The sequence below is a fragment of the Arachis ipaensis genome, chromosome B08 (assembly GCF_000816755.2).
Source record: "Arachis ipaensis cultivar K30076 chromosome B08, Araip1.1, whole genome shotgun sequence".
NCBI classification, from domain to species: Eukaryota; Viridiplantae; Streptophyta; class Magnoliopsida; order Fabales; family Fabaceae; genus Arachis; species Arachis ipaensis.
The window spans coordinates 122,516,950-122,530,564 of record NC_029792.2 but is presented as its reverse complement, the minus strand read 5'-3'; the positions used below and the strand labels follow the sequence as shown (position 1 = coordinate 122,530,564).

General features: G+C 33.3%; 1 long non-coding RNA gene across 1 annotated transcript in view; it reads left to right on the top strand.

Moving 5' to 3' along the window:
* The window catches only part of LOC110266097, a 79,209-nt gene extending 65,594 nt beyond the window's left edge, over positions 1-13,615 (top strand). Inside the window, exon 3 of the long non-coding RNA XR_002353031.1 lies at positions 13,562-13,615. This is a non-coding gene — a long non-coding RNA (uncharacterized LOC110266097). The remainder of the gene's footprint in view (positions 1-13,561) is intronic.

Here is a 13,615-nt window from a genome sequence, read left to right as displayed (position 1 = left end):
AGGATTTAATCAATCAAAGTTTGCCATGAATTGAATCTTGCATGATTAAAGTAGGTGGTAAGAAATATAAATCCAGAAAAATAAATAACTCTGAAACCTTAATTGTTTTCTCACATATTCTTCACACCAATTTCACTGCCTACCTTCTAATTCTCTGAATTTACTGTTTAATGCAATTAAAATCCCAAAACATCATTTTCTGCTTGTCTGACTAAGTGAATCATTCAAATATTATTGCTTGGTATGACCCGGTGCACTTGCCGGTTAGTTTGTGGACTTCAAATTTCGCACCAAGCTGTCACTGGTATTCTGGATATTTTGGTAAGCAGATTTGAGTTTGAAGCATCCATCCGAGGTGAGAGCCCACATAATCTGGTCTTTATCTTTCCAAGGGGACGGCGAGGGTATCGCACCAATCTTGCTGACTACGTCATCCGAGAGCCATTCTTTGATTTTGTCAGTGTCCCAATCCCCTGAAACAGAGAGAAAATCCGTAAGGTTACTAGAATAATCGATGCTTCTATTGCTTACCTGATTAACATGCATATCCAAACTCCCTAAATTAGGGACCCAGTTATGTTTCCAGAAGTTGATGCTTTCGCCATTGCCAACCCGCCAAATGGTATTTTTAGTGACATTCTCCGAATTAGCGCATACTCCTTTCCAAAGGTTTGAGTTGCTTTGATTTCTTTCTACCTGAGGAATAGTGTCATCACCTCCACCATATTTGGATTGCAATACCCTTGACCATAGGGCATCCTTCTTCTCAATAAGCCCCCAGCTAACCTTCATCATGAAAGCCTTATTAAGAGCGTGGGTATGGCAAACACCCAAGCCCCCATTTTTCTTTTGCTGACCCACTTTCTTCCAACTTAACAAGTGGATCTTCTTCCATTGTTCAGTTTCTTCCCATAGAAAATTTTTGCATTTACGGTCAATGAAATTACAACTAGTAATAGGAAGTAAGGCAATTTGCATAGTATATAAAGGAATAGAAGAAATGATAGAATTCACCAAGGTATTTCTTCCTGTCAAGGAAAGAGAGGATGCCTTCCAGGAGTTAAGCCTTGTGTTGAGTTTGCTAAAGATTTCATCAAAATTGTTATTTGAGACCTTTGAATGATAAAGAGGAACCTCAATTTATTTCTGACTTCCAGACCCCGATCCCCACTAAGATGAGTTTCGAAGAGAAGTAAAAAATTTGCATCAAATTCACGTCTTAAATCTTTAATAAGAGTGGGAAAAGATATAGAACCAGCACCTCTATAATTCCAACTAATAATATTCATAAGATCAAAAAAGAGAGGAAGGTTACAGAAAACCTGGAATGCATTATTAGGCATTCGTCCTTTGCTTCAAATAGCTATGGTCCCGGAAAGAGCTTCCCTCTTTATTCTTGTTCACTGGCGAGACCATCATATGAACATCAGGAGGTCTGCCTTGTTGGCTATTAACTACCTTCTCCTTCATACCACTCGAAGAGGAGCTCACTCCGAACCGTTGAGGGGAGAGATCTGTTTTCACAATAAGATGCTCCAACACCTTACTAGACTCCTTTGTCACTAAGAAGGCATCATTATTTTCTTACTGTAACCGACGCATACTATCCAACATCACCATTTTCAAAGCTTCCATATCCGGTTTCCTACTACACGATTTGGGATGAGAAGATGCATCAGGAGCTTTAAGTGTATTAGTTACTTGTTTTCCATAATTTTTAGCTTTAGTGATTATGAGTGTCTCACTTTTTGTAGCCTAATTTTTCACAATTGGGCCTTTTTTATGGCCTATTTGATAATTAGGAGCATTAAGCTTGGGGGGCTTTTATGGTAGGTATGTTCCTTCTCAATAATAGTTTGGGCCTTGATAACCTGGAGCCCAGAATCAATTTAGTCCTTAAGCCCTTCCATAGTACCCGTTTTGGCATCTTTCTCACCTTCTTCATATAAGGCATTGAAACGGGACCCCCTTCCACACATTTGGGCTCCAGATCTCCCTCCCTTGCTATATTTGCTAAGGAATCATACTCATTAAGAGACCCCTTTTTTTCTTTTTTTGGAAGAAAATATCTTTCTTTCTCCTGATTAGTCTCTTGACCAATATCCATGGTCCGAAATTAGACGTGGCATTAGTGCTAGCATCCCAGATATTAATTCCCTCACAATTCTTTCCATTTTGGCCACCTTTCCCAGTAAAGGTATTCCCTTCATCGAAGTTTTCATCATCACCGAAGTTGGCTTAGTGAGTTGACGCCTTAGTTTCAAGATTTTTGTAGCCAGATTCTGAATGATGGCCATACTTCCCGCAAGACAAAAAAATTTGATAAAGTCCTTCATACTTAATGTTCAATTCGCTTCCCAGAACAGAAATGCGGGGCACTAGTTTCTTGGTTAGATCGATTTCCACGCAAATCCTCGGAAACTTTCCCCTTGAGTGTTTAGAAGTTGCACGATCTATTTTGAGCATATGGCCAATAGTAAAACCTACCCTCCAAAGAAATCACTGATTATAGAGGTCTATAGGCAAGTTTGGGATGCGAACCCATACAGCAATCTTTCAAACCACATTCTCCGACGTGAGGAAGAAGGGTCTCCATCTTTGGACAATAAGGTAATGCCTAGCTATAATCCATGATCCTTCTATAAGCGCATGGGAATAGTCCTCGTCATCTGAAAAATGAACAAGAAAGTAGTCACGATCCATATTATTGAGTTTAGAGAACTAAACTATGATTAAGATTATGACTAAACATTATTGAACTATTATTCAATTGGTTGTGTAATTTGTTTTGTTTAGTGTGCAAAAATTAAACTGAATTAAAACTGGCCCAAGAAGCAAATGCTCAAGCCCATACGCACACACAACCATGGCCCAAGGATACATATAATTGCTACCATCTAAAATCCTTCTATCAGAAACAAAAACAAGTCTTTAAGCCAAGTGAAGGAAAGGAAGCAATTGGCCTAAGATCCTTACAAGCCATATAGCATCTGGTCTACTCACACAAACAAACTCATAAAGCCCAAGTATTGATTCACCTTGAACAAAAGCCATCACAAAAATTTCCATCAGAAATAAAAAGAATGCTTCAGGGATCAAAGAAAGAAAATAAGTCCAAGAATATAAACAAGCCCATATCCATAACCTAAGCCTAAACGGTAGTCCACACTCAAATCTATTCATTCACCATAGTTGCTAACTAGGTAACTCAATTTCAATTTTATTTGAACCTCTTCACATCCACTGAACCAAAAATCTTCTCTTCTCTCTCTTATCTTTCTTTCATATCACATCACTCTATAACAAAAAGAAAGAATGGGAAAGTTTTGAAGCTAGGGCAATGGGTAGAACAAAAAGTTTAACTCCAAATTCAAGCAAGAAGAGAAAGAAAAAGGGCTACAACAAGAGAAAAGATTTCTTCAGAAAAGAGAATCACAAAAAGGTTGTTTTTCCATTTGTGCTTCATCAAGAAACTGTGAAGAAATCAACTCTGCACAAGCACCGTTCTGGAAACTATAGAGAAGGTGAAGTTAATGGTGCTCTGCTTGGAATCTACGGTCAAAAAATAAACTTGGGGTCAAACCAAGAATGCACGGCCCAGATTCAAGATGCATGAAGAAAAAGGATGAAAGAGAAGACCGAAAGTAAGGTTGCATGTCACTGTTTCTACTCTCTCTCTCCTATGTGGATGCGCTGCTGCATCTGTGTATTGGGAGAAGAAAACCAAATATGTGTTGAAGCAATGTTTCAAGCCCTGGAAGCTTCACTCCTCTATAATAGGGGTGAACGGCCAAGGATTGGAGCAAGGAGTAAGAGCACAACATTTAGGTTCTCATAACTCACTGAGCTGTTTATTCTTCTCCTTCATGTTTTTTATTTTCTAATTCTTTTTCTCAGTTTAGTCAGTCTAAGTTTCATTAGAAAAAGGCAAACATGGCGATGTTTGTAAGAAAAATCCAATGAGTGGAAAAAGACGGTGAGCTAGACTTGGAAAAAAGCCTAAGTTATTTCAGAAATCTTTTGTAAGTTTTTCTATCCTGAGAGGATTCCCTTGCAAGTTGGGTTAACACTTTACATTTGAAAGCTAGGGTGAGTCCTATTCAAGTTCAGGTTGGGTTAGAATCTGGACTTTATCCCTTACAAGTTGGGTTAGCACTTTACATTTGAAAGCTAGGGTGAATCCTAGTCAAGTTCAGATTGGGTTAGATCCTAGGGAGAATTGGTGATTGTAATCTATTGAAAAGATAGTGAAATTCCATCATTGTTGTGATGGAGATTGGATGTAGGCTACATTGCACTGGGTAGCCGAACCAGGATACATCTGGGTGTCATTCTCTACTTTCTTCTCTGTTCTGGCTTGTACCACGTCAGGAGACAAGACCAAAATATCTCCTGTATTTTTTCAACAGAAAGTAAAGTTACAAGTAAAGTGAAAAAGAGGCCAAGATTCAACCTCCCCTTCTCTTAGCCACTGATTACCATCACATATCAATGACATCAATGGTACATTTCGTTACCCAATCTCTTATTAGACATTGTTCCATGAAGGCCAAACCAACCCTCTTGCCTAAGAACTTCACAATGAGGGCATTATTCCAAGGTTTGCACCACTCTTCAAACTCTTTCTTAGAAATAGGAATAGTCGAATAAGGGTTAAACTCTTCTGTAGTCTCCTATTGATCATTGTCTTCTTTATACCATCGATCGTCGGGATTAGGACCGTCCTCCAACATATCATTAGCAAGCCCTATTTCTGGTATCCCTTCAAGGCAGGATTCGGTGATAGCCAAGAGCGCTTCCTTGTAAGTGAGTTTCGAAACCACTGGTTCATGGGGATCACCCATAACCGAAGTGTCCATAGGATCCACTGGTTGATTCAGGTCCACCTCATCCCGAGTTTTAACTTTCTTTGTACTTTGTTCAACCAGATCTTCTTCTTCTTGTGATGAAACCCTAGCAGAGCAATCCATCGCAGCCAATTAAAAAGATCCAGATTTTGATTTATTATATGATATTTTAGGAGGTTCCAATCGGAGCTCTGGATTTAACACACTACCAAGACGATATCGTTGTCTTTGGAATTCAAATTTCTCATTCTCTTTTTTTTTGCCAATTTTTTTTCTATAGAACCCTCTGATATTTTTCTTTTCTGGTTATAAATAGTCTTCTGAGCTTCTCAGTTAGATTCTCTTTGAGATTTCACCAGTTTAGAGAGGTTCTAATGAGAGCTTCGAATATAAGACACAACCAAGATGACGTCGTTGTCATTAGGATATGCATGTATATTTTTTATAATTTATTGTATAATTTACACTATTTTATTTTTAATTGATTATTCTCATCAATATTAATGTTCCTTTTTTTTCAGCAGTAATATTAGAGAGACAAAATAAAATAGTCCAAACTTATCTTATTATCATTTTCTTTTATTTGAATTTTCTCATAGTCAAATTTGTCTATGTGACTACCATGGCCAATTCTCTTGAATCTCATAACTCCAACCATGAAAACCTGTTCTTTTTCTTTAAATAATGTTGTTTGAATGCATTGTATGAATAAAATATTAAAATTTTAAATTGAAAATATCAATTCTTGTGTTTGGTAATTAGTGATTTTTTTAAAACTTAATTCCTAGTTTAACTAATCATTAGATATAGATAATTAGATACTTTTCTTCTGTGATTATAAATAATTTTTTGAGCTTCTCGATCCTCTTTGAGATTTTACCAGTTTAAAGGGGTTCCAATCGGAGCTCCAAATTTAAAATACTACCAAGACGACATCGTTGTTTTTGATATTCAAATTTTGCCTCATTATCTATTAAGGTTTGTTTTAGATCACTCATTTTTCTTTTTTTCTTGCCATTTTTTTTATAGAACCCTCTTATATTTTTTTTCAACTATAAATAGCCTTCTGAGCTTCTTAATGGGATCCTCTTTGAGCTTTCACTGGTTAGAAAATTTTCAATAAGAGTTTTGAATTTAAAACACTACCAAGATGATGTCGTTATCTTTAGAATTCAAATTTTTCATTCTCTTTCTACGTTCGTTTTAGCTCACTCACTTTTTTCTTTTTGCTTGCCAATTTTTTTCCTCTATAGATCAGAACCCTCTGCTACTTTTCTTTTCTTATTATAAATTGCCTTCTGAGCTCTTCAGTTGGATGTTCTTTGAGATTTTACCGGTTTAGAGAGGTTCTAATGGGAGCCTTAAATGTAAGATACAACCAAGACGACGCTGTTGTTTTTAGATTTTGAATATGCATGTATAATTTTTTATAACTTACTATTTAATTTACACTATTTTTACACTATTTTAGTTTTAGTTGATTATTCTCAATGTTAGCGCACCTTTTTTTTTCAACAATAATATTAGGGAGACAAAAAAATAGTCCAAACTTGTTTTATTATCATTTTCTTTCACCTAAATTTTCTCATAGTCAATTTCGTCTCCGGCTACCATGGCCAATTCTTGTGGCTCTCATGGCTTTAACTATGAAAACATGTTTTTTTTTCTTTAAAATAAATATTGTTTGAATGCATTGTATGAATAAAATATTGAAATTTTAAACTGAAAATATCAATTCTTGAGTTAGTTAAATAGTGGTGCTTTAAAACTTTAATTCCTAGTTTAACTAAGCAATAGATATAGATAATTAGATATTTTTCTTACGTGATTATAAATAGTTTTTTGAGCTTCTCGGTCTTCTTTGAGATTTCACCGGTTTAGAGAGGTTCCAGTCGGAGCTCCAAATTTAAGACACTACCAAGACGGCGTCATTGTTTTTGGAATTTGAATTTCTCATGTTCTATTAAAGTTTGTTTCCGCTCACTCACTTTTCCCTTTTTCATGCCATTTTTTTATAGAACGCTTTGATATTTTTTTTACCAACTATAAATAGCTTTCTAACCTTTTTAATGGGATCCTCTTTGAGATTTCACAATTTAGAAAGATTCCAATAGGAGTTTTGAATTTAAGACATCACCAAGACGATGTCATTGTCTTTGAGATTCTAGTTTCTCATTCTCTTTCGAAGTTTGTTTTTGCTACTCACTTTTTTCTTGTCAATTTTTTTAATATAGAACCCTCTGTTACTTTTTTTTCTGATTATAAATAGCCTTCAGAGCTTCTCAATTGGATTCTCTTTGAGATTTCATTAGAGAGGTTCCAATTAGAGCTCCGAATATTAAACACGACCAAGACGACGTGATTGTCTTTGGAATTTGAATATGCATTAATATTGTTTTATAACTTATTGTATAATTTACACTATTTTATTTTTAATTGATTCTTCTCAATATTAACGCATCTTTTTTTCTAGCAGTAATATTAGAGAAACAAAAAATTTTTTTCAGACTTGTCTTATTACCATTTGCTTGCACCCTAAATTCTCTCATAATCAATTTTGTCTCTGGCTAGCATGGTTAATTCTCATGACTCTCATAGCTCCAACCATAGAGACCTGTTCTTTTTCTTTAAATAAATGTTGTTTGAATGCATTGCATGAATAAAATATTAAATTTTTTAAACTGAAAATATCAATTCTTGAGTTTGTTAGTTAGTAATTTTTTTAAACCTTAATTCCTAGTTTAACTAAGCATTAGATCTAGATAATTATATACTTTTTCTTTCGTGATTATAGATAGCCTTCTGAGCTTCTCGATACTCTTTCAGATTTCACTAGTTTAAGAAGGTTTCATTTGGAGCTCCAAATTTAAGACACTATCAAGATTGTCTTTGGAATTAAAATTTCTCTTTTCTTTCAAAGTTTATTTTTGTTTGTTCATTTTTTCTTTTTTCTTGTCATTTTTTTCTGTAAAATCCTCTGATTTTTTTTCTAACTATAAATAGCCTTATGAGCTTCTCAATCAGATTCTCTTTGAGATTTTACCTCTTTAGGATTTGAATTTATCTTTTTTTCAAATTCGATTTTGCTCATTAACTTTTTTTCTCTTGTCATTTTTTCTTCATTCTTTTATGTTTACTTTGCATTTAATTTGGGGTAGTGGAAATATAGCAGGATACATATGATACTGTTGTAACATGTAATTGTAAATAAATTATAAAGCTGTTACCAACCATGATAGCTACAACATTTATTTTTGCGCAGAAAAAGATAATAATATTTACTTTTTTATTTTTTTATAGAAACCTCTGATACTTTTCTTTTCCAACTATAAATAGCCATCTCGTCTTTTCGATCTTTTTTCATATTGTAGAACCTATGCACAATTACTCAAGAGGGGGGGGTGAATTGAGTAATGCAACAACAATGAATCTTTTTGCGAAAGTTAAAGACAATATACAAAAGTGTTATTGTACTAGTATTTTTCCAAGAGCTTAACTCAATTGCTAAACTTCGCATACAAGCAACATGATTTACACATATTTCACTGGTTTAGGGAGATTTCAATTAGAGCTCTGAATTTAAGACACGACACATGACCAAGACGACGTAATTACCTTTGGGATTCGAACTTCTTTTTCTCTTTTCAAGTTGTTTTCGCTCACTCACTTTTTCTTTTTTCTTGCTTCTTTTTCTTCTATTAGAACCCTCTGATACTTTTCTTTTTTTACTATAAATAGCCTTATGAGATTCTCAATCGGATCCTATTTGACATTTCACCGATTAGAAAGGTTCCAATAGGAGCTTTGAATCTAAGACACTACCAAGGTGAAGTCGTTGGCTTCTGTGATTCAAATTTCTCATCTCTTCCCAAGTTTGTTTTCACTTATCCACTTTTTTTGTCTTGTCATTTTTTCTTTGTCTGTTTCACTCACGTTTAATTTGGAGCGGTGAAAATATAACAAGATATGATGCTGATGTAACATGTAATTGAAAATAATTTTTAAAGCTGTCACCAACAATGATAGTTATAGTTTTTATTTTCTGCTAAAAAAAAGATCATATTTATTTTTTTTGTAGAACACTGATACTTTTTTTCCAACTATAAATAATCTTTTGAGCTTCTCGATCCTTTTTGAGATTTCACCAGTTTAAGCAGGTTTCAATCGGAGCTCCGAATTTAACACACTACCAAGACGATATCATTGTCTTTGGGATTCAAATTTCTCATTCTCTTTCGAAGTTCGTTTTAGCTCACTCACTTTTTTCTTTTTTCTTGCCAATTTTTTTCTTCTATAGAATCCTCTGATACTTTTCTCTTCTAATTATAAATAGCTTTCTGAGCTTCTCAGTCGGATTTTCTTTGAAATTTCACTAGTTTAGAAAGGTTCCAATGGGAGCTCCGAATATAAAGCACGACCAAGACGACATCGTTATCTTTAGGATTTGAATATGCATGTATATTTTTTATAACTTATCGTACAATTTGCACTATTTTATTTTTAGTTGATTATTCTCAAAATTAACGCAACTTTTTTTCCAGCAGTAATATCAGAGAGACAAATAATAGTTTTCTTGAGCTTTTCGATCCTCTTTGAGATTTTAACAGTTTAAGGAGGTTCCAATCGAATTTTTAAGACACTACCAAGATGACGTCATTGTTTTTTAGATTCAAATTTCTCATTTTCTATTAAAGTTTGTTTTTGCGCACTCACTTTTTCTTCTTGTCTTTTTTTTATAGAACCTTCTGATATTTTTTTACCAACTATAAATAACCTTTTGAGCTTTTCAATGGAATATTCTTTGAGATTTCACCAGTTAAAAAGGTTTCAACAAGAGTTCGGAATTTAAGATACCATCAAAACGATGTCGTTGTCTTTGGGATTCGAATCACTCATTTTCTTTCCAAGTTTGTTTTAGCTCACTTTCTTTTTTTTCTTTCCAATTTTTCTCTTTTATAGAATGCTATGATAATTTTCATTTCTAATTATAAATAACCTTCTAAACTTCTCAGTCGGATTCTCTTTGAAATTTCACCAGTTTAGAGAAGTTTCAATGGGAGCTCCAAATGTAAGACATGACCAAATCGATGCCGTTGTCTTTAAATTTTGAATATGCATGTATATTTTTTATAACTTATTGTATAATTTATATTATTTTATTTTTAATTGATTATTCTCAATATTAACGCACATTTTTTTTCAGCAGTAATATTAGAGAAATAAAAAAATAGTCCAAACTTGTCTTATTATCATTTGCTTTCACCCTGAATTTCTTCATAGTCAATTTTGTCTCCAACTACCATGGTCAATTCTCGTGACTCTCATAGCCCCGACCATAAAAACTTATTCTTTTCTTTAAATAAATGTTGTTTGAATGCATTGCATGAATAAAATATGGAAAATTTTAAACTGAAAATATCAATTCTTGAGTTAGTTAATTAGTGATTTTTTTAACCTTAATTCCTAGTTTGACTAAGTATTACATATAGATAATTATATACCTTTTTTTTCGTGATTCAAAATAACCTTTTAAACTTCTAGATACTCTTTGAGATTTCAACGGTTTAGGAAGGTTTCAATTAGAGTTCCAAATTTAAGACACTACTAAGACGATGTCATCGTCTTTGGAAATTGAATTCCTTATTTTCTTTTAAATTTTGTTTTTGCTCAATCTCTTTTTCTTTTTTCTTGCAATTTTTTCTGTAAAACCCTCTGATATTTTTCTTTTCTAATTATAAATAGTCTTCTGAGCTTCTCAATCGGATCCTCTTTAAGATTTTACCGGTTAGGAAGATTCTAATAGGAGTTCTGAATCTAAGACATGACCAAGACAACGTCGTTGTCTTTGGGATTCAAATTTATCTTTTCTTCCAAAATTTATTTTTGCTCAATAAATTCTTTTTTCTTGTCATTTTTTTCTTCATTCTTGTATGTTTGCCTCGCAATTAATTTGGAGTGGTAGGAGATGTAACATGTAATTGAAAATAATTTGTAAATCTATCACCAACCATGATAGCTACAACTTTTATTTTTGCGCAGAAAAAGATTATCATATTGATTTTTCTTAATTTTTTATAGAATCACCTGATATTTTTCTTTCCCGACATAAGTAGCTTTCTCATCTTCTCGATCCTCTTTCAGATTTTACAGGTTTAGGAAAGTTTCAATTAGAACTTCGAATTTAAGACACGACCAAGACAATACTCATGTTACCGATTTTACTGATTTTACTGATTATCTTTCTAATTTATATTTTAATTTTTTTTAAATATTCATTATATATAATTTAAAGAAAATACTAATGTTATAATTAAAAGTTAGAATCAATATTCAATTTTTTTTTAAAAAATAAATTTGAGTTAAATGGGCATGTAAAACTATATGGGTCAATATCAGATGCTTTTGTGCATACTGCATAATTCAAAATATCAAATTTTGTTGTGCTTTAAAAACACCTCTAAACACTACAAGAATATGGCCGATTAGCTACCACAAAAAGAGTCGTAAAATCATCACTAATCTGACGCAAAATATAATTTGTGACAAATTAGCTACCGCCTAGCAACTAATGCTTTCCTCGCTAATTACAAGTCGCATATTAGTGAGGCAAATACAACAGTCGCTATTTCATCGGAAAGTTTTTTAGCTACCGAATAGATAGTCGCAAATCCATCACTAAAGTAAAAGCTAATTCCATAGAAGAAATAGACTAAACGATAGTCGCTAATTAGCGACAAATTCTACTGCAGCAGACTCATCGCTAAACGCAAGCTAACTTCGTAGACAAAATAAAAAGCTTAGTTGACGCTAATTAGAGAGGAATTTTTTCGAACCTAACTCGTCGCAAGTTGTCCGCTAATATGATCACAAAAATCCATCGCTAATTTGTCAAATTCTTGTAGTGAAAATTTCATGAGAAATAGCACGTGCCATGTAAAATTATGTGTCAATATCAGATATTTGTGTGCATATTGAATAATTCAAAATACCTGTGGTGTTTCAGAAATACCTTTTATAATTTCATGTAAAATAACGTGTCCCAAGAGCACATGTATCAGTATCAGATGCTGGTATCTCTGTGTGTGTCACATACTCACATACCATGTATCTCTATCTCTATGTACAGTTGGTTCTGTCATATACATCAGTATACATAATCCAAAATACACTGTACTTTTTACATAGTAGGTTGTGTTAATACCAGATATCTCTTGACAGTCTAAAATACATGGTACCTTTTTATATAGTTGGTTGCATATGTTGTCATGGAAGATGTGACAATAATATACTCTGAGCCTTCACAGTTTGAGTGCAGTAACATGAAATATAAAGTACAATCTGAGAAATACCTCTAGAATTTCATGAGAAATATCACGTGGCATCTAAAATTATGTGTCAATATCAGGTATTTTTGTGCATATTGCATAATTCGAAATACCTACTATGTTTTAGAAATACCTTTATAATTTCATGAAAAATGACGTGTCCTATAAAAGCACATGTATCAGTATCAGATGTTGATATGTCTGTGTACAATTGGTTGTGTCACATAAGTATGCATAATCCAAAATACACCGTACTTTTTACATAGTAGGTTGTGTTAATACCCGGTATCTCTGTACAATGTAAAATACATGGTACCTTTTCATGTAGTTGGTTGCATATGTTGTCATGAAAGACGTGACAATAATGTATTCTAAGCCTTCACAGTTTAGTGCAGTAACATGAAATATAGAGTACAATCTGAGAAAGAAGTGTACAATCTGTTATCAAATACAGAGTCCATGCATGGAGAAAAATTGGGTCAATCAAAAGAAAACGAAAAGATCAATGACTTGCGAGAGAGGATATATGGAACACGATAAAATCTCATGTTCACTTAGTTTGCATATTTGTGTCTCAGTTCTTTGTTTGACACTTTAGGTTTCTTGCAGATGTCAACATTACCAGAGAAGATATTGTATTAGGCCCCCTTGCTGCAATGAGATTTTCTACTGTTGCCATTGTCATAATGAGGCAAAGGTCAGTTCATCTTTTTTTTCTTTCAAATTTTAGTTCTGAGACATTTATATTTCTTTCTTATTCCTCAAGTTGGTCGTTTTGTATAAGATAAGTTTTCATGCTATTCATTAGATTAAGTGAGAAGTCTAATTTATAGTGAAAGCGTAAAAGTGAATATCAATTAATTCAAACTACTCTTGACAAACAACCGATTTTTCTTTAGTGCCATATTCCATTACTTAGGACTTTGAAATGGTTATTTTTATTTCTCATGCTGTCACATTCAATTTTTTTCTCTTTCATTAGAACTTATTTCACTTATCATGTTTTCTCTGCAGAATGATATCAGGTTGATCAGAAGCTTAGACATGACATTCCCCGTCATCAAGTTAAATAGGAAGGCTTATTTATTTGAACATAGATAATTCGAGTATCACCAAAATAATATATTGCTCCTTCTCCCTTCTGTTATTTCACATGTTAATTCAATTGAATAACTCTGTGTGTTACATCCCAGGTATCTTTACCTCTGTGTACAGTTGGTTATGTCATAAAAGTATGCATAATCCATAATACACCATACTTTTTACATAGTAAGTTGTGTTAATATCAGGTATCTCTGTACAATCTAAAATACAAGGTACATTTTTATGTAATCGGTTGCATATGTTGTCATGGAAGACGTGACAATAATGTACTCTGAGCCTTCACAGTTTGAGTGCAGTAACATGAAATATAGAGTACAATATGAGAAATACCTCTAGAAT